This window comes from Equus quagga, chromosome 13 (assembly GCF_021613505.1).
Source record: "Equus quagga isolate Etosha38 chromosome 13, UCLA_HA_Equagga_1.0, whole genome shotgun sequence".
Taxonomy (NCBI): domain Eukaryota; kingdom Metazoa; phylum Chordata; class Mammalia; order Perissodactyla; family Equidae; genus Equus; species Equus quagga.
Genome location: NC_060279.1, coordinates 27,090,740 through 27,116,225, shown reverse-complemented (window position 1 = coordinate 27,116,225; position 25,486 = coordinate 27,090,740). Strand labels below are relative to the sequence as shown.

Sequence of the window (25,486 nt, the reverse complement as noted above, 5' to 3'; positions counted from 1 at the left end):
TTTTGGTGACAATGTCTATACAGTCACCTTCTCTCACCATGAGAAAGGAGATCCCTGACTTGTCATGATATGCGGTTCTTTTCACAGATGGATAAACCAGGTCCCTCTCCGATAAGCAAGGAGTAAGACAAGGAAACTTATTCGGGGAGGCCTGAACATTCCAGATCAGCAGTAAGGGAAGTACCCATGTTCCAGGTGGTGAGGCAATGAGGGGCTGCGCAACGAGAGCTGTGCCCTGGCAAAGGGAGGGAACAAGGCCCTTGGATCCCACACGAGTGCGTGACAGCGATGGACTCTCTACCTCTCAGACAGCAGGGGGGACAGGCGCAGGGCGACAGGGCCAAGTGCAGGGGCTGGGTCCTGGCAAGAAAGGCAGGACGGCAGGTGTTAGAGGTGAAAGCATGTACCCCCAAAATTCCTATGTTGAAACCCTAACCACTGGTACCTCTGAATTTGGAGGTGAATGTATTTGGAGACAGGACATTTACAGAGGTAATTAAATTAAAATGAGGTCTTTAGGGTGGGCCCTAACCCAAAAGGCTGGTGTCCTTATAAAAAGGAGACATCTGGACACAGAGACAGACAGGCACAGAAGGAAGATGATGTGAAGAGACAGGGTTGTCTACAAGCCAAGGAGAGAGGCCTGGAGCAGATTCTTCCTTCACGGCCCTCAGGAGGAACCAACCCTGAGGACACCTTGACATTGGGCCTCCAGAGCTGTTGTCTAAGGCCCCAGTCTGTGGGACTTTGAGACAGCAGCCCTAGCGCACTAACAGAGCAGGGAGGAGTAAGGTACTCTAACATCTTGGTTTAGGAATTGTTCTTTTCAAGAAAATGGTGGTGTGCGTATGCACACACAAGCACCCATGTTTGAACAAGCCATCGCAAGGCCAAGACACTTAGAGAGCAGTTCTCTTAACATCTCCGTGAGGAATGAAGGCAGCACAATTTGTTTCCTCTTTCATTCAGCTGCAAACAGTGGCCCAGAGAACTCACTGGCTCTGCCTCTCCCAGCTTTATCCCCGGGGGGATCATTAGAATTGGGATTGGCCCATCTCTCACCTCTTGGGGTTTTCCTGCTGAGTGGTTCCCCTCCTTTTTGGCTCCCTTGCTCTCTTCTGCTCCTGCCCGGAAGAATCAGTGTGCCACTCGCCAGACTCCAAGAACCATACGGGATATTTCGGGACTCCCAGGGAGTGGTCTCCCTCCATCCCCACCCTAGCTCCTCCTCCGGCCTGTCCCGGGACCACTGCCTTTTCACGCCAGGGAGGGTTTTGCTGTTGGTTTCTTCCCAGGTCTCCCAGTGGGCTCTGATCGAGCCCTGGAAACCACACCAGCTCTCCCAGGGCCTTAGCAAAACATCCAGTGTTTGTCCTCTCCTCTCACAGGCTATAAAAGTTTGGAGTTGTCTCCCTGAATTATGAAGGGATCCAAAGACGTGCACTCATTTGAGGGGTTGAGGAGGGGAGGGGGCGCAGCTCCTTTCTGGGGCACTGGCTGGGCTGGCTTTGCAAAGTCAAAACAAGATTCATTACCTTGGGGCCGGGAGCAGGGAGATACACCGCCTGACCCTGCAGACCTGCCCCATATGTCATGGGCCTGTCAGAAATCTCCCAGAATTCCCTTTATTATCTAAAGGTCGCCACCCGGGCAGCGCTGAGAGAGCCCACGGTATAAACTAAACTACAAGAGCAATCAATTTCAAGCAGCTGCCTTCCCGGCCGCCCCTCCCCTTCTCTTCTGTGGGCTCTGCCCTCTTCAACCCCCTCTGGGGGTCGGCTAGGGAGAGGCACTGCCTTGCCACGGCCACCTCACCCCTGGGACAGAAAGAATTTCTGGAGCAGGAGGCCCTGGGAGTGCGCTTGCCCTCTGCACTATGGGAGGCTCATAAAGGTCACCTCACTTCTCCCCTGACTCTAAGCTGGACCCTACTTACACCACCCTAGCAGTGGCATTGCTGTTCTGGTAAGCATTACAGGATTAAAGGACAGGAAGAGGAATTCTCAGGCTCCTTCCAAAGGCAGGCAAGGGAATAAAAGTGGGGATATGGCTTTGCTAAACCGAGTCATGTTAGGAGACCTCATACCCTAAGGGCCATAAATAGCATAACAAAAGCAACTGCCATTTGTTGTCTGTAACACAAATAATAAAGAGGAGCAGCTATTACTATTATTTATTAACCACCTGCTACGCGGCACACTGTGCTCAATTCTTGGCATATGCAATGGATAATTTTGTGATTATCTTGCAAGATGGGTATTATTCTCCCCATTTCACAGATGAGAAAATGGAATCTCAGGAAGGTTGAAGAACCAGACTGGTATCATTCTGCTAGGAAGCAGAACTTCCTGATGCCCATGCTTTCCCCAGTATTCCACATTCCTAGATATTGAAAATTAATTTTTCAACCAAAGTCTCTTATCACTGGTCTGTGAAGACTCACTCTTATGTTAAGTAAGACCTGGGAAGTACTTTATTTTAAAGGTCAAAACTTGAGGCTCTCATCTCATTTTGATAATGGAGCAGGGCTGGGGGTGGGGGTGGTGTGGGCTGTAGTTATCTGTTACAAGGGGGAGTCCACAGGGGTTTGTGGCAAGTGGTGTGCTGCTCGCAGTTACCTTTCAGAGAAATTCCAAATGACCTTTGCAAGGAGCCCGGAGAAGTATCTCCTGCCTTCACATCCTATCCTTACTGTACACAGAAGAGCCAGGGACAAATGTGAGGTAGAAACAGGGCAGGACAGCAGGCCACAGGGTAGAAAGGGTCCAATTAAATGGTTAAATAAATTACAGTTACTCCACATAAAGGCATATTATGCTACCATTAACCGTAATGTTTTCAAAGAACAATGACACAGCTCCCAATTCACAGCAGTGGGAGAGAAAGGGAGGAAAAAAACGAGGGGAAGAAAAAAATCCAAACAAAACACTAGGCATTCAGTTGAGCTCTCAAGCAGCGGACTGGCCCTAAGAACCCACTTACTTTCCCCGGAAACTGTTCCCATCTTTCGCCTCTTGAAGAAAAATTTTAATGGCCCCGAGGAGTCCCCAGGTGAGAGCACGCCCTGTTCCTCTTGCAGACCCCTCCGCCTTTCTGTCCTCAATGGCTCCCATGGCCTGCCACTAAGTGTTCTAGGACTTCATCGTTGCATCTGGGACAGCGACCATTCAGGCCAGATCAAGGAGCATTTCCAGAAGTCAGGGCTCCCCAAAGTTCAGAAGAATGGGCCTCTTGACCAGCAAGTCTGGTGCTGCTTCCCTGAAAAGGGAGCATGTAAGACAGTCACAGAAACCATCCGCTGAGACGGATGCCGGCGAAAGCCACTGGCAGCTAAAATTCAGCCACAGATATCCTGCCAGGGGTGCCTTGTACTGCTTCACTTCTTGTGCTTCAGACTCCTTGTCTAACTTTGCCAGGCACATGGCCAGAATGTGATGTCCACCTACAGAACACCTCCTATTGTCCAGATACACTCAAGGATGGACTGCTAGGCACACAAGTTCAAGTCTTCCTCAAGCTGGCCCTTCTGTCTCTCCCCAGCCTCCCTTCCCACCTCTCCCAGAGTGACTCCACTCCCAACAAACTGGTTCATTTGTTGAGTCCCCAGAACACCTTGCGCAGTTTCACTTCTGTGGTCCCCCTCCCTGAAACACCTCTCTCCCCTGTCTTCTTTCTGTTCAAACCCTGTCCATCCTTCAAAGCCTTATGAAGCCTCTAGGACCTCCCCACCCTCAACTCTGTCTCTCCAAAGTCTGTTAAAAACTGCTGTTTTTAGCACACACTGCATTGCAGTGTGGCTCTCTTTTTCTGTGTGACTATGTCCTATCTTCCCATTGAATTAGAGACGCTTTGAGGGCAGCAACAATACCTCGTGCTCTGCAGCATCCTGTGCAGGGCTAGCATGATGATACTGGGCTCAGGCTGAATGATGGGGAGCAAGGCAGAGAGGAGGTGGGGATGCTCATTTGCTTTTCTCATCTACTAGTCTGCCCTAAGACATGGTTGAAACTAACACACTTGGCTCAATGATTTGTCATAAGTGATCTTTTGGAGGTACTGAAGAAAGGAGTAAAATGGGAAGAATCATGGCTGTTGTTCATCTTGAACCCACTGGGCAAAGAGCAAATGCTATTGGGTTGGTGGATGAGATGGGGAGAAGGATGGAGAAGAATGAGAAGATACTAGCTCTGCCTTTGAAGAATGCACAATGCAGACAGCTTGTGCAGGAAAAGTCTTGGCAAGAGAACTCCAAAGCCACAAATCGTATAATATCATAGATCACATAAAAAGCATTTAATAATAAACGGCCAATTGGCAACATAAAGTGATCAAAAGCAGAGTGGGGTGGGGTGAGATTCCCTTAGGAAGGTTTCAGAACAGGCTCTTCCATAAGGAGGTCAAACTTGCTATGGTGTGTGTTGCCAGGCAGCAGGTGCAGAGAAAAGACTATGGGCTTTGGAGACAGACCTGGGCTCAGTCCTGCTCTTCCACTTCCTAGTTCAGTGACCTTGAACATGTTATTTAACCTTTCAGAGCCTCAGTTCCCTCAGCCATAAAAGGATACCTCACAGGGCTGTGGTGAGAATCAATGAGTTAATGGATGTGAAAGTGTTTTGTAAACTCTACAGCTTTGAATAAACACCAATTACTCTTGTTTCTGTTTTTGGAGACACACTGGACAAGGGCATCATCTCCTTTGCAGTGACAGCTTCCCTGTATGACGGTAAGAACACTGTTTCAGCCAAGTGAGGGGTGATTCTCCTGCAGTGGAACGTGGTGATCCAGCTCCCAGATCCCAAGACCCAGGCCCCTTGGAAGGAACTGGGTGCTGCTGGGCCCCGCTAGCCATTCTCCCGACACTCTTTGGCCCCAGGCTGTCCAGATGATCGCCCACCTCCTCTCATGGCCTTGAGGGTAATTTAAGGGCCACTTCTGCTGCTCTTGGTAATTCATTCAGGCACGCTTGGCAGGAGAGAGGGAGGAAAGAGGAAAGCTGGCCCATTGGAGGAGGACGAGACGATGCTGAAGACAGTTCCTGCGGCTGGAGCTCCACATTCTTGGGGCTCTTCCCATACTGACTCTGGCCAGATGTCGGGTGAAATTCCCCGTCCTTATCTTCCCCTGCCTCTCCTCCTGTCCAGGGTTTTTCTGAACCGACAGCCAGCCTTCGAATAAACAGCTGTAACTCCTTTTTATGAGGAAGCTTCTTAAGCAGGCTGTGTCCCCACCCTGTACCTTCCCACCTTCAGTCTCTATTATTTTTCTCTCTTTGTCTGAGACTCTGAGCTCTTGCAGAAAAGATCCCGAGCTGTCAGGCAGCCTCTCTTAACTAACAGGCACGTTCATACTCACACAGACTGAGCAGGGGAAGTGCTGTGGAGCTGGATAAAAGGGACCTGGGGAGACTTCGGGCGGTCGGGCAGAAGTCTGTGCAACGAAGGGGCTTGTCTGTGCCGAGATGCACATGTACTCAGCCTGAGGGACCCCTAACACCTGGAGTGGCATCAGCCCCTCGATGAATGGGCAAGAGAGAAGAGACTTTTGAGGCCCTCGCAGCCTTATCAGCTCCGGGAGTCTAGGACCCCAGCCCCACTGTGAGGGAAAGTGAAGGGAAAATTATCAGAGAAGCTGACACAGGGAGAAGAATGTGCTAGAGGGAAAGCAGGGGGGAATGGCAGGCGGGTGCAGCGTGGGGGGACCTGGGGCAGGAGATGAAAAGAACTCCCTGAGTGAGAATCTGGCCCCTGATGATGAATGGGGTGTGAGAGAGGAGCCTGGAAAAGGGTAAACAGCCAGGAGGGAAGCAGGAGGGAGGGAGGGGTGAGGAGAAAGAATGCTGAGGTCAAAGAGCAAAGAAAATGCTCCTGGAGTGATTGATTCAAGATCCAACATGTTGCACACCCGGATGGGTGCACATGTGCACACAGATGTGCTCAGCCATGGCCTTCCCTCCCACACCCCTGCCACAGTGGGAGCAAGTCCACTTTTCTCCCAGACCCAGTCCATGCCCTCTGGATGGCCTTTCTTCTGATGGTGGGTTCTGAGGCCCCAAGGGATCCCACTGTAACATACACTAGCATTTGTTCAGTGATTTTATAGTTCACTGAGAATTTCACGTACGTTATCCATTAATGCACCCCCCCATGCAGGCCTGTGAGGGAGAGGGCAGTATCAGCGCCAGCATTTCACAGGTGAGAAGACTTAGGCATATTTGAAGTGAAATAGTTCAGCAAAGGTACCAGAGGTGGAGGTAGGACTTGAACTTGGGGTTCTCGGAGGTAAACATGTCACCCTGCTGCTCTGCTGCCTGGAGTTGTAGGTGCCACTAAGTGACATCTCCGAGACATCACTCCCTCCAGAGATCATCCTCTGCCTCCAGGCAGGGGAGACTCTGCCATACTCGTGGTATACTGTTAGTTCTCTTCCGGAATGAGGGTCATCGCAGAGCTGGGTTCTTGGGAACCCCCTGTGAAAGAGGGAGAGGCCTGGCTGGGAGCTTCTGGCCCTCCACCAAATGCCATTTGGCTCCTGCCCAGCCCTGGCTGGTGGGAAGCAGGGCTGAGGAGGGGCTGAGGACTGGAGGCAGCCCCAGGGGCTGGCGCAGGTGGTGGCAGATGGAAAGAGTCCAGAAGCAGGACTTTATGGGGAGAGACGGTGGGGTGCCAACACCCCTCCCCACCCAACCTGCCATTATCTGTGGGGCAGAAAATTAGCTGCCGACTCCCCGTCTGAAGACCAGGACATTTTCACAGCCCCTGAGGCCAGCCCGAGAGGAGGGCACAGGCAGCTCCTACCTGCCACCTGATGTCTCTCCCCACCCATCTCCTCCCAGCTCTCTACCAGACCCTGCTGCTCTTCACTTCTCAACCCTGGCAGATCACTGATTAATTCAGGGCTGTTTAATAACCCTTCTATTTCGATGAAACAAGCTGTCTTGTTTTCTTTATTTTTAACACCGACTTTTGTTTCTTTGCTAAGCATCTTACTGTCATTTAAATTTCTCTGTCTCCAACCAAGCTGATAATAGACTGGAGTGAGCAGCTGCTTCCGTCCTGTTTATGACAATGATTAGAAGTTAGAGCTGTGCAGGCAGAGAGCTGACCAAGTCTAGTTCAGAGGAGTCTGCCCCGGCTTGTAGAGGGAGTGCTCATTTTAACATGATTAGGAGAATTCTGGCTCTGGGGGAGACCAGGGCTTATCCCAGCCTAGCCTTCCTGGCACCCTACTCTGGGGGGGGGGGGGGGGTTGTGGGGGTGAAGGTGTGAGAACCAGCTCTATTTACTAAGGAATTAAGGCCAGCAGCTGTGGGTCCTTCTCACGGACCTGACACTCACGCTTCTCAACATGGTCTTTTCCTCTATTGAATTTACTGAGCAGCAAACAGGAAGACTCAAGGTTAGCGGATCTGGACACGGGTGGGAGTCTCAGCCATCACCTATTACACCTTTCTGCTTCACAGAGGAATCCCTTCTTGAGACCTGGTCATCATCTTCCAACCTCTGCTTGAATTCCCCAAATGACGTAGAGCTCATTCCCTCTCTAAATAGCTCCTTCTGGGGTTGGATGTCTCTCTAGTCTATCCTCCTGCAATACTTCTATTGAACTTGTATGACCATTATCTGTGTGCGTTCCCTTTCTCCCTTGGAATGCTATAAGCTCCTCAAGAGCCAGGAGAGAGACTTGCCTCCCTCCCATAATACTTGGCACACAGTAGATATTCAATAAATGTTTGATCAATCAAATTAAACTATTTGTGCCAATTTCAATCTCCTTGCAAGTAATGTACCTTTCTTCTACCTGGGCAGGTGCTGGTGAAACTGCCTGTTTTTCTCTACCTGGACAAGTGTCCTGCTTCTTCCTGTCCTCAGGCCAGAAATGGCTGCTTCCTCAGGAGCCAGGGCCCTACTTTGTCCTCCCGGCCCCCAGGGACTACACAGCTAGTGGAAAGCTTGGCCAAGGAAGCTGGGGGCATGCAGCGGAAGCCAATCAGGTGGTCTGGACGAGATCCTCGAGATCCCAGTTCTGCCTCTTGTCCTCTCTATGTCGGTCTGAGAAAGCTCCCAGGTGCATGGTGCACAAACCCTGTCTGGCCGGACACTCCCTGTCTCTTGCTCCACGGCAGCCTCCCAGGCGCACAGTCTGCAGGCAGCTGCTTGGGTCATTGTCTCACCCTCTTCAAGTTGTGAATGCTGAGTCTATAGAGACGGAAACACAAACAGTGCCCACTGTGCCTCTTGGGGAGGGAGGGGCGGCTTGGCCTTGCCAGAACCATTGACTGTGCAAATAGCAAGGCCTGCTGTGGATGGAAGAAAGCTGGTTGGAGCTATTTAACAGAGGGGGGCCTTTCTACACCACACCGCCCAGGGCCATGGAGAGGCAGTCGGTGTGTCCTAAGGACCAGCAGAGTGGCAGAGAGGGGGAGAGGTCAGTTCTTGGGGAATACTGCGCCTCACTGTGAGGTGCCTGCCTGCTCAAACCCAAGAGAGAGGGGGTGGGAGGGTGGGGAGGTCGCTGGGCACCACCTGTCCAGTCGGAGAACAAGAGACTGGAAAGAGAAGGTGGCTAAGTGGGCAGATCAAGAGAGTGTGCTGGGCTAGGCTGGGACACACAAACCTCCTCTCAAACGGAGACCCTCGAATGGCCACTGGCTGTGTGACTCAGGGCAATCCACTCGTCCAGTCTGGACCCGGTGTGGACCTGGGTAAAAGCTGCTATCAAACACTCAGAAACATTTCCCAACTATTCTCCGTCTAATGCCTACTTCTTTTGTAATTCAAACGGCTTCCTTAATAACTTAGAAAAGAAAATCGAGGTAGTTTGTCACACTCCATTTCCACAGCTGGCTCTAGGACAGTCCTGTTGAGTGCACAGGGCTCTCTCCTCTCAGAGGCACCTTCCCACGCTCTGCACTTCCAACAAGGGACAGGGCCCCTTGTGCTTCAGCTGGGAGGGCTGTGGGGGAGCTTCAGGGGCTGGCAGAAGACAGCTGATGTGTCTCCCCAGACTTCCTGCTATGTTCTGACTAATGATCAGCGTTCTGACTAATGATGAGCACTGGCCAAAGGTCCACTCCCTGAGCTCCAGTCCTGCTTGGGCTCAGGGATCCAGTTCCTGCTGATGCTCTTCCTGCTTTGTCGGCCCCATTCACACCCATGCTCCGAGGAGCTCTCCGCAGGAGAGAGGCTAGGCTTATTGCAAGCATGCACCCAGAAGCCCATGACATCTGCCCCTTCCCCCTGCCATGCGGAGCTTACCTCTCAGAAAAATGCCACCTCACCAGTTCTAGGACAGTACCGCTCATCTCTACTCTTCTTTAGGCATCAAAACCCCAAGGGTAGCAAGTTCAGAATTCAAATTCCAGCCCCACTGGTTAAATGCTAACCATGAGCCATGCATGCAGCTCCGATTCCAGATCACCACGGCTTTCCTCTCAGCTTCCAAGTCTCCACTGAGTCTTCAGCCTTTTATCTATTTGTATATATAAAAATCTTTAGCTCACAGATTTTCTTTAAATAAAATCTTATTTTTCTCAGAAAATTCCAAACAATTCAGAGAGAGAGAGACAGAGACAGAGAAGAAAAACATCCCTAGCTCGGCTTTATTCCTGCTCTAAATTTTAGAACAGTTTTGCACGTTTGCAACAACTGTCATTTTCCCGAATTCCCTCACACTGTCTTCCCATGCCTGGCTCCAGAAACAAAGACAAATAAGGGCGCTTAGGGAGTCATGAGAAGCATTCAACCCCACTGTATAGACGGAGAAACTGAGGTGCCAGGTAAGGGGGAGGAGCCAGCTCTCCCAGAGTGTCTTCTGGCTCCTCTCGTCTCCCTGCTGTGACCTGGGAGCAAACAGAGGATGACACTGGCCAGCAGGTGAGAAATCTTTTAGGAAGAGGGAAGAGCTGCTCATTGTTCCTGTGTGTTAGGACCCTATTCTGACACCAGGCTCTTCCTGACCATCTGTTCTGACCCCTCTCAGTAGGACCCGAACCTCCCACACAAAGGTGCCAGGTGTGGCTTCCCAGCTCCACATGAAGTTCAGATCATTTTCTCTAAGTCTCTCACAGCTGGGTCCTCGGGCCCAGAAAGCCAAGAAGGCTTCACACCCTGGGGGTCACTCCGAGTAGGGCAATAGACTTGAATTTTGTTAATTTCCGGAGAAACCTCAGGCGGGTGTTTGCCTAGCAGAAACCCCGGGGGTGTGGGTTTCATTCCACACTCAAGGGAGGCGTCAGGAAGGTCTAGGTAGCTGGGGTGAGGGTGGGGGACAGTCTTGTCAGGGGACTGTGAAATCCTGACTGCCTCTCTCCTGGAAAACACCACCACTCACCAATGTGGAGCGGGGACTGAGGACGGGGTAGAGCTTGCTGACCCAGAAGAGGGTTCTCCTCTCTGGGGACACGGAAGGAGCCTGGCTTCCTGTCTGGCTTTGGCCAGAGGATCCTAAAGTTCAGAAAATAGGCTCTTCTCCCTCAGGTACCTTTGTTGCTCCGGAGAAAAAAATGGGAAGCTGGGGAGCAGTCAGGGGAGGTGGGAGGTCAGAGGGCAACGTAATATTTACCCAGCCCAGCCGAGGGCTTTCGCTTTCACGAAGCAGGAAACCACTTCAAAGCGGCAACATCCCTTGTGCCGCTTCTGTCTGCCCGCTGGCCCTCCTGCCTTGACAGGGCAGGCAGGGCTTTTGTCCCCATCCCTTCCTCTCCTCCTGAACCTTCCACCCCCTCTCCCTTAAAGAGAGGAGCCCTGTGGCCTGCCTCCTGCTCAGAGAGATTCAACGACTTGTCTATAGTTGCAGAGCAATGACAACACCTGGGTTCCCTGATATTCTGAGCCCGTCTTGTCCCTGGATTTCCCTTGTTTACTCTGAGAGTGTGGTCTGCCACCACAGGATGCGGGGGAGGCACTGGGGTTACAGTTCCTCATCAGAAGCCCCCATTCTGCAACCAGAACAGAAAACAGAAACTGAGGGTAGGAAAAGGCCTTGGAGACTAGAGTCTAGTGGTTCTTTACATGGAGGGGGGGAAGGTCATAAACTCTCTTCAGAAATATATCTATATATATATCTCCCCACATATTTCTTGAAAGCATAGACTTTCAAGCGTTTCTGGGGCCGGCCCGGTGGAGCAGTAGTTAAGTTCCCATGTTCTGCTTCAGTGGCCCGGGGTTTGCCAGTTCAGATGCCAGGTGTGGACATGACACCACTCGGCAAGCCATGCTGTGGCAGGCATCCCACACATAAAGTAGAGGAAGATGGTCACAGATGTTAGCTCAGGGCCAGTCTTCCTCAGCAAAAAAGAGGAGGATTGGTGGCAGACATTAGCTCAGGGCTAATCTTCCTCAAAAAAAAAAAGTCTTCAAGTCCTCTTAAAGCTCAAGCACGCCCTCAGCTCTCTCAATCCCAGTACAGGGGTCCCCCCACCAGACTCCATTTGAACACTTCAAAGTACAAGGAGAGCAGTACCTTTCATTAAAGGATTAGAGACAGTTTTTAAGTTGAAGCGAAATCTGCCTCCTTCTAACCTCCCTCCCTTAATCCTCCTCTGCCTTCCTTCTGGACAGAAACTTTAAAAGAGAGTGGTTCCTTCTCTACGTAGCCAACACGGCAGAGACGGCTGGTGGAGCAGGCTCTCCTGCTCAGCACAGGTGTAGGGGTAAAATACGAATTTTTTTCTTTCCAGTCTGATCCACTTAATGAATCCATTCAGATAAGAGTGGGTGCATTAACAGCAGGGTTCTGCATACTTAGACGTGAATACAGATGAGGAATAACTTTTCCGGATGAGCCACACTGGCTTCCACGCTGCCAGCTCTAGGGGACCGGAAAGGGATGCAATTTACATAGAATACAACGCAGGAGCCCCTCGGGAGTGTGCAACGTGGCGATCCTGCTCTAGGATGTTGACAATAGAAAACCACTCCAGTGTTAGTTTAAAATCCAGAGGAGAATGAGGAAAAAAACGGTTGGGGGTAGTTCTGAGAGGTTGAGGAATGTGCCAGTGGTAGTCAAACTTGACAGGCTACTGTGACCTTCTCAGTCACCTGAGTCTCTCTCCTGGAAATCTACATTTTCCACTGACTAGAGCAAAAGCTTCCAGAAGCTTCTGTGCCTTCACTTCCTCTGAACCCCCAGTACACTGTAAACTCCATTCTGCTTACACTCAAGTTCTTTGAGTGTACTTGGCTGATGTAACTCTCCCGGCCCCCAGGATTCGGTAAGTTTCTCAAAGGGAGGATCTCCTGCTTTTTCATCTCTATACTAGGAGCTACAACATTCTTAGCACTACATAAGTGATCGATTTCTATTTGTTTCAACTTAAATGGATTCCAATTCCTGCTTTCAGGGTCTTCCTATTTGGTTCGGTGCAAGGACAAGAAGTGTGGTGTAACAATTCAGACGTGAAGATCACAGTTGAAGGGCGTGTTCAGCTGTTCCTCACCCCTCTTTCGTCTATCCTTTCATACCCAAACAAGAAACTCGGGTGGGAAGGGAGGCTGTTTAAATACAAAAAAGAAAAAGCTTGGGAGTTGAATTCCCCAGACAGTGCAGAGAAGCAGCGGAGAGGCCTCTGTCAGAAGCTGCTGTCCTCTCTCTCCAAGCTTCATAGAGAACATGTGTGTTGGGGGGCACAGAGGAGAGAGGTTCATCCACCGCCTATTCACTCTGAGCCCCAGGACCCCTCCCCCTCTTCCTTCTCAAAGACAGGTTGAACTTTCCAAGGGCAGCTCCCACTGCCTTTTATCTCTCGTTCTGAAAGTAATTCTAGCCCAGGAAAAGCAGGATTAAACTTTCATAACATGACACATTCATCTTGTTTTTCTTTTTTCTTTTCTCTCTCCTCCCTTCCCTCTCTGCTCGACCCCAGGTACATCTGAGCCAAAGGGGAGCCCAGATTAAATATCAGAGGATGGTCTCAGATCTGAAGAGATGCTACTTTCTGGCCCCCTGCCCTTCCCAAAACTTCCAATCTTCTTCCGTATCCCTTTTAGACAGTTATTATCTCCTCAGATGAGAAAAGCCTCTGGACTCTGCGCTCGCTCCAGATTGTCCTCTGCTAAAATGAAAGGAGGAATTATCATTCAGAGAAAGGCTCCCACAGAGAAAATGAAGACAAAGATGGAACCAGTGATAACAACGCTGACGTGCATTCAGTTCCTGAAAGGTCTGTTTAAAAAAGTCTCCTCAGGAGCAGTTTTGCCTCCACCTGAGAGTGTTTTGAAAATCCACATTGAGGGAGCTGGAAGAAGGGGAGGGTGTGAAGGCGCCTTAGGGATGGGCCAAAAACTTGTATTGCTGATAAAGGGCCAGCCAGCCTACTGGACTGCCTGCCAACTGGAGAATGCGTCCCCCCACCTCCTCCCACCCCCAGACGCATCCTGTCCAGACAGGCCTTCGCTGAGCTGCTCACAACCCAGCGCACCTCTGCTTAATGCTGCAGGCGCCTTTCCCATTCCCCCTGCAACCAGACAGGGGCCCAGAGGTCCCACTGGGAAAAGGACCCAACCAGTTGTGGTCTCTGGGTAGTGACAGCTGAGAGTTTCTAATATATCTCATCTATTTTTTTCTTCTAAAAAAAAAGAGCACAAAAGCCACGGTTGAGGGCCAAGCCTGGTTTTCAAGAGTCCCCTCTAGTGGAGATAACCTGCTACTTCAGCTTCCCAGTTCAGTCCTGGGGAGCCTGCCCCTGCCTAGGAGGGATGAGGAGAACCCCCTCTGCGTGGACCTTCTTTCCCCCTCTTTGCCATCTTGGCTCCGGGCTCCTTCTGCTCCGTGCACACTGTCAGTCTCTCTGTCTTTATCTTCCTTTTCTGTCTGCCTGCCTCTCTCCCTTTATGCGTGACAGTTTCTACATTTTGACTCGGATCTGCCCACGTGTGCCTTCGCTCCTGCATCTTGGACTGTATCTCTGGTCCATCTGCTGATTTTTTCTGAAGTGCAGGGCGCCAGGTGTGATGAGCTGGAAATGCTTTGACAAGGCCTTGGATCAAATGGCCTCATCTCAGCGGGCCAAAACAGAGACCCAAAGCCAGACCCCAGTGAGAGATGCGAGGACAACCAAGCGTTCCTCCAGGAACGGAACTTTGGCAAAAACTCCCTCCCCAACCCCGTCCTCCAAGCACACTTGGGCCTCATGAGTTAACATCAATGTCTGAAGCAGCCTATAACCTGTGCTTGGGGCTCTGGCTTTGGAGTCCAGGGTGACAGCAGCTCACTCCCCTCAGTCAATGCTCCCCACCATCCAGCCTCCTTCCCGCCTCTGCCATGCATCCCACCATGCAAACAACCAACCAGCAATGCCCGGGTGAAGGAACAGCTGGCAGGGGGTGGGAAGGGGGAGAGAAAAGGTGAGTGGGGACCAGGACTGAGCCTGGAGAGGAGACAGAGACAGAGCAAATCCTCTGCTGGGGCGAGAGGGGACAGGGGAGAACTCCTGCTGATTCTCCAGATTTCTGAGAGATATCCTTCCACTCAGGAGGGAGACAGGGCCAGGGCAGGGCAGGGCATTAATGGTTAACCAACTGCCGGAGCGGGGAACTTTTCACTGCTCAGGCCTAAGCCCTTCCTTCCAGCTCTCACCCTCCCTTCCTCCTCTCCGTGCACTCTTACCCAGTAGGGACCCTACTCCTCAACAAAGAACTTTCTTGCCTCTATTGCTGTCCTCAAATTCCAGATGGAAGAGTGTGGAGCTAGATAAAGAGGTTCCATATGCCCCAATGCCAGGGAATGGGGCCCCCGGGAGCCTGAGGACTAAGCCGAGGAGAAAGGGGGTGTCCTGTTCTTACCATCCATCCTTCCCCGGCCCTTGGGACCAGCTGTTTGACCCCAGGAGGAACTGCCTCTCTCTGTCTCCATGGGGCTCACCTTTAGAAATGACCAAAGAAGAAGAGGACGCACACCCACCCCTCATTTACTCTAATCAGGCATGAAATCTTTGTAACTAAGTGAAAAAACTGTTTCCCATAAGGGAATCAGTTCCATCCATCATTGTTTGAACTGAGCATATGTGAAGGGGAAAAACAGAATATTCACATATAATGAATTGATAGCAGACTGCCCCTGGGGGAGGGTGGTAGTGATGGCGGCCAGGGGGTGTGCACATGAGCTGTAAAGCAACAGCACTGCAAAGCCTGCTTCTACTAGTTTCCCTGTGGACGGTCCTGAATTATTTGCAGTTAACAGACTGTAACACAATGCTCCAGTCTCTTTATGGTCAGAATGGGGGTGGGGGTGGGGGTGGGGGGCTTGGCTTGGAGCTCCTTGCCTCTCCATTTGCCCTGATGGACAGAAGTATATTGGGCCCCAGTCTGTGTGTGTGGAGACAGCTGTGTGACAATGTAGGGAGACAGCTGGGGGCTGGGGGGAGTGTTGCTGTTGGAGACAGAAATCGCCTCCCCACACGCCAAACCCCATATCTTGGGGAGGCTGCCATAGAAAAGGAGGCAAGATAGAGATTATAACACCCCCAAACCGTGACGACTCCAGCACCATAAATATTTCATAGTACCTGAACTGGCGAGTTTAGGCTGCTGCCAGCTGCTGCCTTGTATATTTAACTGTGTCACTGGTTTTCCCTCCCGCCCGTGTGCTTTCTTGTAACATGCCCATGAAATAAAGATTAGCGAACTCATCAGAAGTATTTGTCACCAGGAAAGGGGCCTAGGAGAGAAGTAGCTGTTCTTTGAGCACCTCTTTTTAACCTCATTTTAAGCACAGACTCTAGAACAACAGATGGTGAACTTTTGCATCCACACCTGCAGCTTTTGATGGTCAAGGGGGCTGGAAGGTGCATGTTCCCTGGCACTTTGGGGATGGGGGTGGGTATTCAGGCCAGCTCCGAAAGGGGGTCACCAACCTTGTAATGACATGGTTTCTTTTGGGGGATAGACATGCGACACCACCATTTATTCTTCATTTAGACTTGAGCTGAAAGGCCACCTGGGCCCCCTGCCCTGCTCTAGGCTGCGAGGTACCCTCATCCTTATGTCCTGTCAAAGAGAAGGGCCAGGTGGGATCCCCTGGCCAGGCTCGTGGTCCCCGGGCAGAGGAGACCTTCTGGCACTTTACCACTTTGGATCCTGCTGTTCCTCAGCGGCATCTCCACTGCACATCGCTCCAAATGTCATTTCCATTTAACTGCTTTGCGAGCCAATTTGCCCCATCCTAATGCAATTTGCTGAGGACAGTGAGGGAGCAGGGAGGGCAGTCTGCATTGCCCTCCCTTTATCAGCTGGTCCCTGAAGAGGGTTGGCCGAGGGACGGAGGGGAACAGCTCTTTCGGGTAATGCTGGCAGCGAGGGCAAGTTCTGGTATGCGGACGGGTCGCGATGAAAGGCGGAGATGCCAGGTGGAAGAAGGGAAAAGAAAAACCACCTCGCTAGGGTATCTTGACAGATTGCTCTCTCAGTCTTCTTGGTTCCCTACCCTCTCTCCTCACCCCACCTCCCCACCCCCCAGGCCAAGGAGGAGAGATCACAGGTAATTAATTCTAATGGTGCTATGTGAGGTGAGGGGGAAGTTAATGAATTCTTCTCTCTTCTTGCCAGGAGGTCAGAGGCGAGAGGGCTGCTAGCAACTCCAGGAGCTTTCTGGGGTGATCGCACAAAAGTTGTGCATTTCAATTAGGAATAGCTGAATTCTTCCCGCCAGAGCTATCTCTTGCCCAGGCTCTGTCACTCTGTTGAAGGCCCCAGAATCTAAAGCCTGCCCAGTGGGAAGAGTGAAGTTTCAAGGTCTGGGAAAGAAGCCCAGCAAGACAGGAGCCTGCTATTGTGTAGGAGTGGGAGAGCTGAACCTGAGTCCTGCTCCCCAAACGTCCAGCCCAGCTCTGATACTCATCTGAGTCTGCCGCTCATAAACCTTGTCCACTGTGCTTGTGAATACAAGGAAGGGGATGAGAGGGTCCCAAAATTTCTGTGGGTTCCTCCAAGCTGCTGGACCCCCAAGCCATTGCCTGGAGCTAATAACTCGCAGCCCTGCTCCCTCAAACTCATCCTGTCGTTGTATCCCTTGCATACCGACTACTGAAATGCCACTGTTACCCTAGGATCTTAGATTCCAACAGGAGACCTGATCAGATTTCCATTGCCCACCCAATGGGACTCTCATTTCTAGACTCTGAACTGACCCAGAACCCCAAGTCTTTTACCCAGCTCCCCCTCTCCCTAATTATCTCCATTCACTCAGAGCTGAGTTTGAGTAGGTAGCTTCTCTGAGAGCAGGGGTCATGCCAAACAGGTGGACATTTGTCAGAGACCTGAAATGGCAGTTTTTGGTGACTCTCTCCTTGTCCCCACACCATGATTAACATTTACATTCACTACCTGTGGCGTGGATAAAAAGAACCAGAATTTTCTAAGATCCCTACATCACTTGTGGCTGGGGGGGTGGGGGGGGGGGGGTGGCAAGAAAGAGCACATTGGAGGGAAATATTCTCAAATGGTTCATATGGAGCCTCTGGGACCCTGGGCAAGCTCCTACTTCAGCCCACAACCCTCTCGTGCAGCTCAAACCAGGGGATGGTACTGATCGGTGCTTCATCACGAGGGAGCACATAGGAGGGCATGGAGTACACTTATCCCCTTTCTGTGCCTTGGAATTCCTCCTTGAGCCTCATGGAACCCGCGCAAATGATGCTTTCCCCTTCGATTCCCAAGTCCCCTGATCCGAAGGAACAGCCTGCGGCCGCCAGGGACTCCAGCACCCGAGTGAACGCCCCCAAACCGAGCGCTGGCGGCAGTGGCCTTGGGCTCTCTTGCTCGTGACACCAAGGCCCGCTTTGGGCTCCAGCTGTCGGGACAGCCCCGCCGCCCCTATGGTCCCCAAAGCCGCAGAGCGCCGGCAGGTGCGCGGTGGAGGCGCGCCGCGGAGCGCCGCCGCCACCGCCGCCACCGCCGCCGGCGGGAGGCTGGTGGCTGGGAAGCCGGTGCCGGCCGGGAAGCCCAGGGCGGGAGGCGGCGGCTGGGAGTCCGCCCGCACACGCGCGCGCGCCGCGTTCCGGCCCGCGAAAGTGGCCGGACCCGCGCGGGGACTCGGCCGCCGCAGCCAAGCCCCGGTGCCTGGGGCCGGGACCCCAAAGAGGCGGGCGCGGGAGGAGCCGCCGTGGGGTGTGAGCGCGATTGGGGGGTGGGCAGGGGGCGCCGCCGACTTACCCAGCTCGGCGACGTCTGTCTGTCCTTCCGTGCCCAGTCTGTCCGCCTCGGCCCCTGGCTGCCGAGGGCGGCGCGCCGTCCCTCTCACTGCCCGCAGCTCGCAATCACGGGGACGACCAAATCCACATGGAGTCCAAATTCATTAAAATCCACGTCAAGCCACCAGCCACTTATCTGTATTCCTGAAGTGGCCCCTCGGTCTCCGGTCCGCGCGCCCCTCCGTCCTCCGTCGCCCCGCAGCAGCCCCGCCAGGCGCTGTCGCCCGCTCGCGGGGGGAACCCGGAGGCGCCGAGGGGGCGTGTGGGGGTGGCTGGCGGTGTCTCTCCTTGGGAAGCAGCAGAGCCCCGGCTGTCTTCAGATTTTTCCAGCGCGACTTTCCGGGCTCCTCTGACATCAGCAATCCCGGCGCTTCCTTCCCTTCTTGCTCCCCGGTTCGTTCAGTCCCATTTCCTCCGGGAACCTGGCTTTCTAGATCTAATTCGAGGGTTGCCTCGCTGGCTCCGCCGCTCGCGCTCCCCACCGCTCCCCAGCTCTCGGGGTCTCTCTCTGGATCGCTCGCCCTTCCGGCTGAAAAATTCCCAGCAACTGCGCTCAGCTGCCCTCCCGCTCCAGTCTGGCGCGGACGCCGCTCCGCCCGGCAGCTCCGGCTCCCGCGGTGGCGGCGGCGGCGGCGGCGGCGGAGCCCTCAGCGCCGGCCTCCCTATATTACCATGCAGCTCATTATCATAGAGGCCGCGCGCGTTAACCCCCTCCCTGCCGGCCGCGCCCGCCCGGGCCGGGGCCGCGCCCGCCGCTGGCACCGCCCGCCGCAGCCGGCCCCCTGCCCCCGCCCCCGCCCCCGCCCGCCCAGACTTCCTCCTCCGCGAGCTGTCAACAAAGGAGAATCAGGTTTGGCATCTGGAGGCCGCCCCGCTACCCGCCCTGCACTCAGCTCTGCCCGGACCCACCGGCCACCTTAAGTGGCCAAGGGGGTAACGAAAATCCTGCCAAGGCCTAGGGATTCGGGTCGAGGCCTCGCGAGCCCCGGTGCGGGGAGCTCAGGACGCAGGAGGGGTGGGTGAGGGCAGTGGGGACGTGGGCTTCCTCTCCCTTAGCATCACCTGTCACCACGCACATCCTGCACGCTGCCCTCTTCATCTTTCATTTGAGTGAGGGGTGAGTGGGGAGGAACCACCCTTGCCTGATGAGGTTGAGAAGGGGGTCTCGAAATTTGTGGGAGCAAATTTCCTCTGCTCGTGAATGTCAAAAAGCCAACAAGCTGTCAAATGAGGTTTGAAGTTGTTGTTATTTTTATAATACAAAGCGAAGCTTTGCTCTGAATCTCAAGCTTCTAGCTCTATTAGAGATTCTGGGCACCTGGCAAGCGAGGGGGACCAGACGGGAGCTTTCTATGTCCGGATCCAGGGAGGCTGCCTGGCAGGGGAATCAGAGAGGTGGCGGTAAGATAACTTATTTTAATAACCTAAGGTGAGAGGTTTCTGGATTCCGGACGGCAATGCCTGGGTGCTTTTACGACCGTTGATTCCGTGCCATATAGAGTTTCAGCATCTCCGCAGCATCTGGACGCGGCTTTCCGAAAGGGGCCTGCAGACTAGACCCCAGCGAGTTCGCGGGGTCTGCGTAGTCCAAGCTCGCGATTCGAGCACCCGCGAGTTTACTCAGCACGTCGAAGTATTCCGATAAGCTCCCTCTACTGCCCTCTGGTGGCCACAGTCCTCAGTGATATAAATAGAAAAAAATTAACTCCCGAAACCCTACAGGGAGTCGCATGAAATTCTCAGTGCGGTTGGATCCTTTAAAAAAAAAAAATTAGACTCACGGGTCGACCCGTCTTGCACAATCGTCCATTCATTCCAGAAAGGGAAAAATCTGGGCTTTGCTTTACCTACAGAAGTTAGCTAACTCTTCAAGAGTTCGTTCTTCATGGTAATTAGCTGAAATTTGTCTGCCTGTGACTTTCCCTGGTTATCCCTAGGGTCCTGTGGAGCCACAAAGAATCTGTCTAAGCTGTCTTCCGTGATCCGAACCTGTTCTTTTCTCTGAACTTGTTTAGCATTTATTGTTGGCACCCCTCCAGGGAATTATCATACGTTACCCTATATTATTATTTATTTCTCTTCATAAATAGATCTTGTCTCCCCATCCAGACAGCCTAGTCTTCCCTCTTATCTCTGGGTAGACAGAATCTAAACCACAATTTATTAAGGAAGATGATTTGAAGAAGATGTTGAAGATTTTGTAACAAATTTCTCCCATTTGTTTGATACATGGAGCATGGGTCTGGCCAGCTACACCTAAGACAGCCAGCGTTAGGGTTGGAAATATCTAGCTGATAAAGCTGGAAGCTGAAAATTAGGACCTTCTGGTTCTAAATCAAGAGCTGTGTGACCCTGGGAGAGGTCACATCTCTTCTCCCTGCCTCAATTTAATCACGTCTTGGGAAGATTATAATGCAATTTAAATAATTTTCTAATACCAGTCTCCCACCTGTGGTCCAGAAATAAATCCTAGAATGAAGAATGAGGAAGGATAAAATGAAACAGACTTCTCCGTTCAGCTACCCTTCACTCCCAGCCTCTCCTGCCCTTCCCAAATAAAGGGAGAGGAAGAGACAGGGAGGAGGAGAGAGAGAAGACAGACAGCATGACACAATGTTACCCAATTTCCATGTTGCCACTGAGCGTGGTCTGAGATCTGAGTCCTGTGAGGTTCTAGGAGTACCCACACTCGCCATAAGAATGGGCAGAACGCTAACCTGGTCTACTGGAAGGCACCCTGGATGAAGTCCCCTTGATACCACTGGGCCTCAGTTTGTCCATCTGTAAGACTGAAATTTCTACCTTCAATCTTCAGACAGTTGAGGGAATTAAAATAGATACTTGTAAAAATGGTAAAAGAATTAATAGTATCATTAAAATGGAGAGATTTGTTCATATTTTCAGTCCTAAGAGGCTAGAACAAATATGGATCTTATCAGTTAAGTACACAATTATAAAAATGTCTCTTGGGAATAAAAAAAAGAGCTCAGGTTCACGGTTTGTATTTAGATATAACATCATCTGAGGCAATGGCAATATACATGAGGCTTTGGTCTTTAATAATCACAAATAACCATATCCCTTTGATCACTGGGTATTCCTTCATTCCACAAATATTATTTATTAGGAGCAAATTTATTAGATTTCTCTCTTTAATGGAATTGTATACAGTACATGATTATTTCTTCCACACATATTTTTTAAGAAATCATACCAATAATTCAACAGGTTCCATACCCTCGGACCTGTCTGTCTTTCAGGGACTCGAGTTTTCTGGCATCTATCTGAACTTTGATGTCTTCTTTCTCATCCTGTCCAGCTGATGTCAAACCCGCGGCCCCTGGGGACTCATCAAGCCTTAGCCAGTGCCTTGCATTCCATCCTCATTTCCATCAGGAGGGATGGCTGCAGCCCAGCACAGTTCTGGGCAAGTAGTGGGCATTTAATAAATACTTATCAAATTAATGGATGGATGGATGGATGGATGGGGATGTGTTTTTCTTATGCCAAATCCTCATTTTTGGAAAATCCTAGCAAGCTCAACAGAGTTCCTCTCTACCCCAACCTACCCACCTCTGCTGGTCATGGTACTCCTAGAACCTCATCCTTACAAAGTTGCCTGTGGCTACTGCATTGCTCTCCTGGGCCCCAGGCCTCTTTTTTGCTTGTCACTGGATGAATGACTTAGAGAAGAGGATAAGAGAAGTGGGAAAGAACAGGACAGCAGCATTCTAGAATGAACTGAATTTTGCCTGGGAGAAATGAGTATTTCTCTGGTGGGGGCAAGTCTAGCTGAGCTGGCCTCCTCAGGCCCTTGAAAGTGAGCCTTACACTTTGCGAGAATAGGCCCAAATGGGCAACCAGCCGATCCCCAGGGGAAGTCTTCTCTCTGTCACAGCAGCAGTTCCAGCCCCACAAATAGATGCCAGTACGGTAGCCCCTCGGATCACAGGAGGTATTTTTGGTGCTGGAAGCCAGCCACACTTTGGCAGCCTTTCAGCATGGTCTGCTCCTTTCAGAGGTGGAGGCTGGCAAGCCGTCAGTGGTTAGCATGGGAATGCTGCCTGCAAGTGTGCTCGCGCATATATTTAGGGAGCCTTGAGTGGGATGGGGGCTGGGTTTGGGAGGCTGTGTGCCTGGACCTGTGGTCGGGAGGCGAGTGGGCTCCTGCATGTCAGTGTCAGCAGTGAGGGATCTTTGGGTGGTATAGGTCTCTTACCAGCCTCGCCTGTGGTTCCCAAAGCTGAGACCACTGATGCCACCACCAGCTCGATCTATCTCTGCTCTAAGATGCGTATCATCTTTCACTTGCCCTGACCCTGACTTCCACATCGCAAGGCAGGGACATGTTCCCCTTGTGGGTGGGGCCTTCTGTCTCCCATGCTGTGCCTCACCTTCACCCAGCAGTGTCTGTCAGGCAACCTTCTCTACCCCCCACCTCGTTGAGAGCAAAGGGATTGGTCTGATGGCCAGGCTGGAGTGTGCAGGCCAAGTCCCATGAATGAAAGGGGAGGCTGCTGAGATGCCAGAGTGGCCGGCCTCTGGCTGGGCAGTGGGGACAGGGGACCAGGACACAGCACCAGGGCACCTGCTCCAGGATTCCCAGCACCATTCATGAAGACATCACCCTCTGCTGTCCTCCCCTCCTATCCCTTCCCAAATCCCATTCTCCTATGTGTTTCAAACAGTAGCAGGCCTGTTGAGGATCCACATCAAACAAGGGCGGATTTCAATCCTTTCTTGCTAACCCTCCCACAAATGGAGCTGAAGTCTCTGTGTACCTTGCCCTCTTTCCCTAACCCTCCCTCCCTCTGTCCTTCCATCTAGAATGTTGCTCTGGGAGAAGAATATTCTCTGTGAGGCCCAGCAAACTGCAGCCTTAAACCTCCTGAAACAGGTCCTTGGAACAATTTGCAAGAATCCTGCATGTGCAAGGTAAGAAGGCTACAGAGGACAGGGAGCAAGCGTGGACCACTGGGCTTCAGGCATGGACGGGGTGGGCAGGGGTCAGCTCAGGCTCCTGGCTTCTGCTGCTGCTCTGTGTCTGGCACTGAAGGTCTGAGAAAGGGCCTTCCTCCCTTATTTTTTTAAGAGACTCCAAAAATGGAGACACTACATATTTGGTCATGAAATCTCCAGCTAAGCCTCTCAGTGTCTCAGTTTCCTCATCTGTGAAGTGAAATAATATCCATGGCCCTGCATACTCGGCTTCACAAGAATCAAACAAGATACTGAGTGTGAATCAGAAAGTGTTGTACAAGTACACGGGGATGTTGTCTTAAACTCTAGAAGTTCCTTCCAGAGTCAAACCTACTTCTCAATGTGGTAACTACAGTTCTGCGGTTCGTTCTCTTGTTCAGTTTTCAAGGGCAAACAGCTGGGCTCGGGAAATACCCCGTTGCTTATGGAGTGCCTGCGTCATCTCTCCATCACTTCGAGGTCCCTCCTTTTCTCCCATGGCTCCGTTGGAAAATGCTACAGACCAAAGAGATTCTATCTAGTTACTTTCTCATATGGAATCAAAAAGCACAGCCATGCTGGAGTTGGCCCTCATGGCTAGGCAGTCCACGTAGGCACCCACACCCTCCCAAGCAGGCAGAGAAGAGGGGGAGTAGCTGAGGTACCTCAGACGCCCCGCCCCCAACTCTACAGCAATTAGAATGGCACTGGCCCTCATTGCCTGAGAGGTACTATGAAGATGCACTTTGTCGGGGGTCCTTCTCTGCTCAGCAGCCCTCACCTGCCAGGAAGCCCTGTACCAACCTGCTTGGCTTTGATGGCCCAGCCTGGTTGGGATGACATTTGCTCTCAGAGCATCAGTTGGAGCCGGGCTTTCTAAGGATTCCGTGTCTCCCAGGCAGGCACACCCAGGGCCTTCTGGGGTGAGAGTGAGTAAGACTAGACAGAGCCAGTACAATTTATCCCTTAAATCAGAAACTCTCAGAACCAATTGGAAGTGATCATTTTGTCCAGGTTTCTTCATTAGACAAAATGATAACTTCCCTTCAGTTGCTTATAATTATCATTATCTAATGGTAAGTGATAAAATGCATTGGGTGTCCATCCTGTTTTAGTTGCAGTGCTTGGCTGTTTACCTATATGACGCCTCATCCCCACGTGTCTAATCTTACCAGGTAAAGTGTTATCACCCCATTTCACAGATGCAGAAACTGATGATCATCAGAAAGTCAAGTGATTGATCCCAAGGTTATGCAGGTAATAGGTGGTGTGGCTAAAATTTTCACTCAGGTTTATCTGACATCCATTTTCTCTCGTTTTGTCCTTTTCTGAGGAGGAGAAAGTGATGAATGTGTGAGAGTCCATACTTCAAATGCCAGGAAATGGGAGGCCTTGCATTTCATCCCTCTTCTTAGCCACCAGCCAGCGACGCAGAGCCCCTGCAGCAGGAGGGCTCCCACACACTCAGCGCAAGTCCAGCAAAGCATCTCTGGGCTTCAGTTCTACTGAGGGTCAGGAGTGTCATTTTCTCTTACAAAGGAGCGCATGTTGCAATTGTTATCATGATTATTATAAACAATTATACTAATGAGCTCAATTCTCCCCTATTTTGCAGGGTGTGCATGTTTAACAATGAGAGTTGGCCCAGAGGAAAGAAGTTGCCAATACATGCAAATGTCCACTAGCTTATGTCACCTCTGCCCCCCACAACGCCACATATGTGGCCACGCCTGCCTATCAAAATAATGGGATAATTGGGCACAGTGTGTGCCGCCCCCACCCCTTACTGAAAGCATGCCAGTCGGTCTCTGTGGGAACCCACAGGGAGCAGGGTGAGCAACACACCACTGTCTGCCTTCTCCGTGATTGCATCTGTGCCCTGCAAACCCCAACAGAATTGAACTTACATCTCCTCTTAATTAGGGGAGAGAGGAAGACAAGAATGATAGCAGAAGAATTTCTTCCTGCCTCTGACGGCAAGCTCTTCAGGGACAGAACATTAAGCTCTCCCTCTGTCGGCCCCCGGCCTCCGACTTCTCTTTCCTGACTGATATCTGGCGTACCTAACACAGTGCCAGGCCCTCCCTGGGACCGGTGCCTGTGTGTGATGAGAGTGATGAACAGGGGCTGGTTGGAAAAGCTAGACCCGGCCCTGGTGGCCTGTCTCCGGTCTGCTGTGAGGCAGTGCAGAGCAGCGGCTGGGGCAGTCTGTGAGGCCTCAAGCCAGACAAGTGGGGGCTGGTCCAGGGCCCTGCAGGGGGGTCGGGGGAGGGGAGGAGGGTGGAGCCTTGCCCTGAGAGGAGGCTGGCAGAGGATAAAGTCCATGGCCCCATGCGAAAATAA

General features: G+C 51.9%; 1 protein-coding gene and 1 long non-coding RNA gene across 2 annotated transcripts in view; one reads left to right on the top strand and one right to left on the bottom strand.

The window, feature by feature from the left end:
• Nucleotides 1–18,830, bottom strand: part of PLXNA2 (plexin A2) — a 212,470-nt gene extending 193,640 nt beyond the window's left edge. Inside the window, exon 1 of the mRNA XM_046680898.1 lies at nt 18,147–18,830. The gene's annotated coding sequence lies outside the window, so the exon portion shown is untranslated. The remainder of the gene's footprint in view (nt 1–18,146) is intronic.
• Nucleotides 18,831–23,028: 4,198 nt separating this feature from the next.
• Nucleotides 23,029–25,153, top strand: LOC124251155 (uncharacterized). Its single transcript, XR_006891682.1, has 3 exons — nt 23,029–23,119; nt 24,477–24,654; nt 24,759–25,153. It is a non-coding gene; the product is annotated as an uncharacterized LOC124251155 (long non-coding RNA).
• The last annotated feature ends 333 nt before the right edge of the window (nt 25,154–25,486 follow it).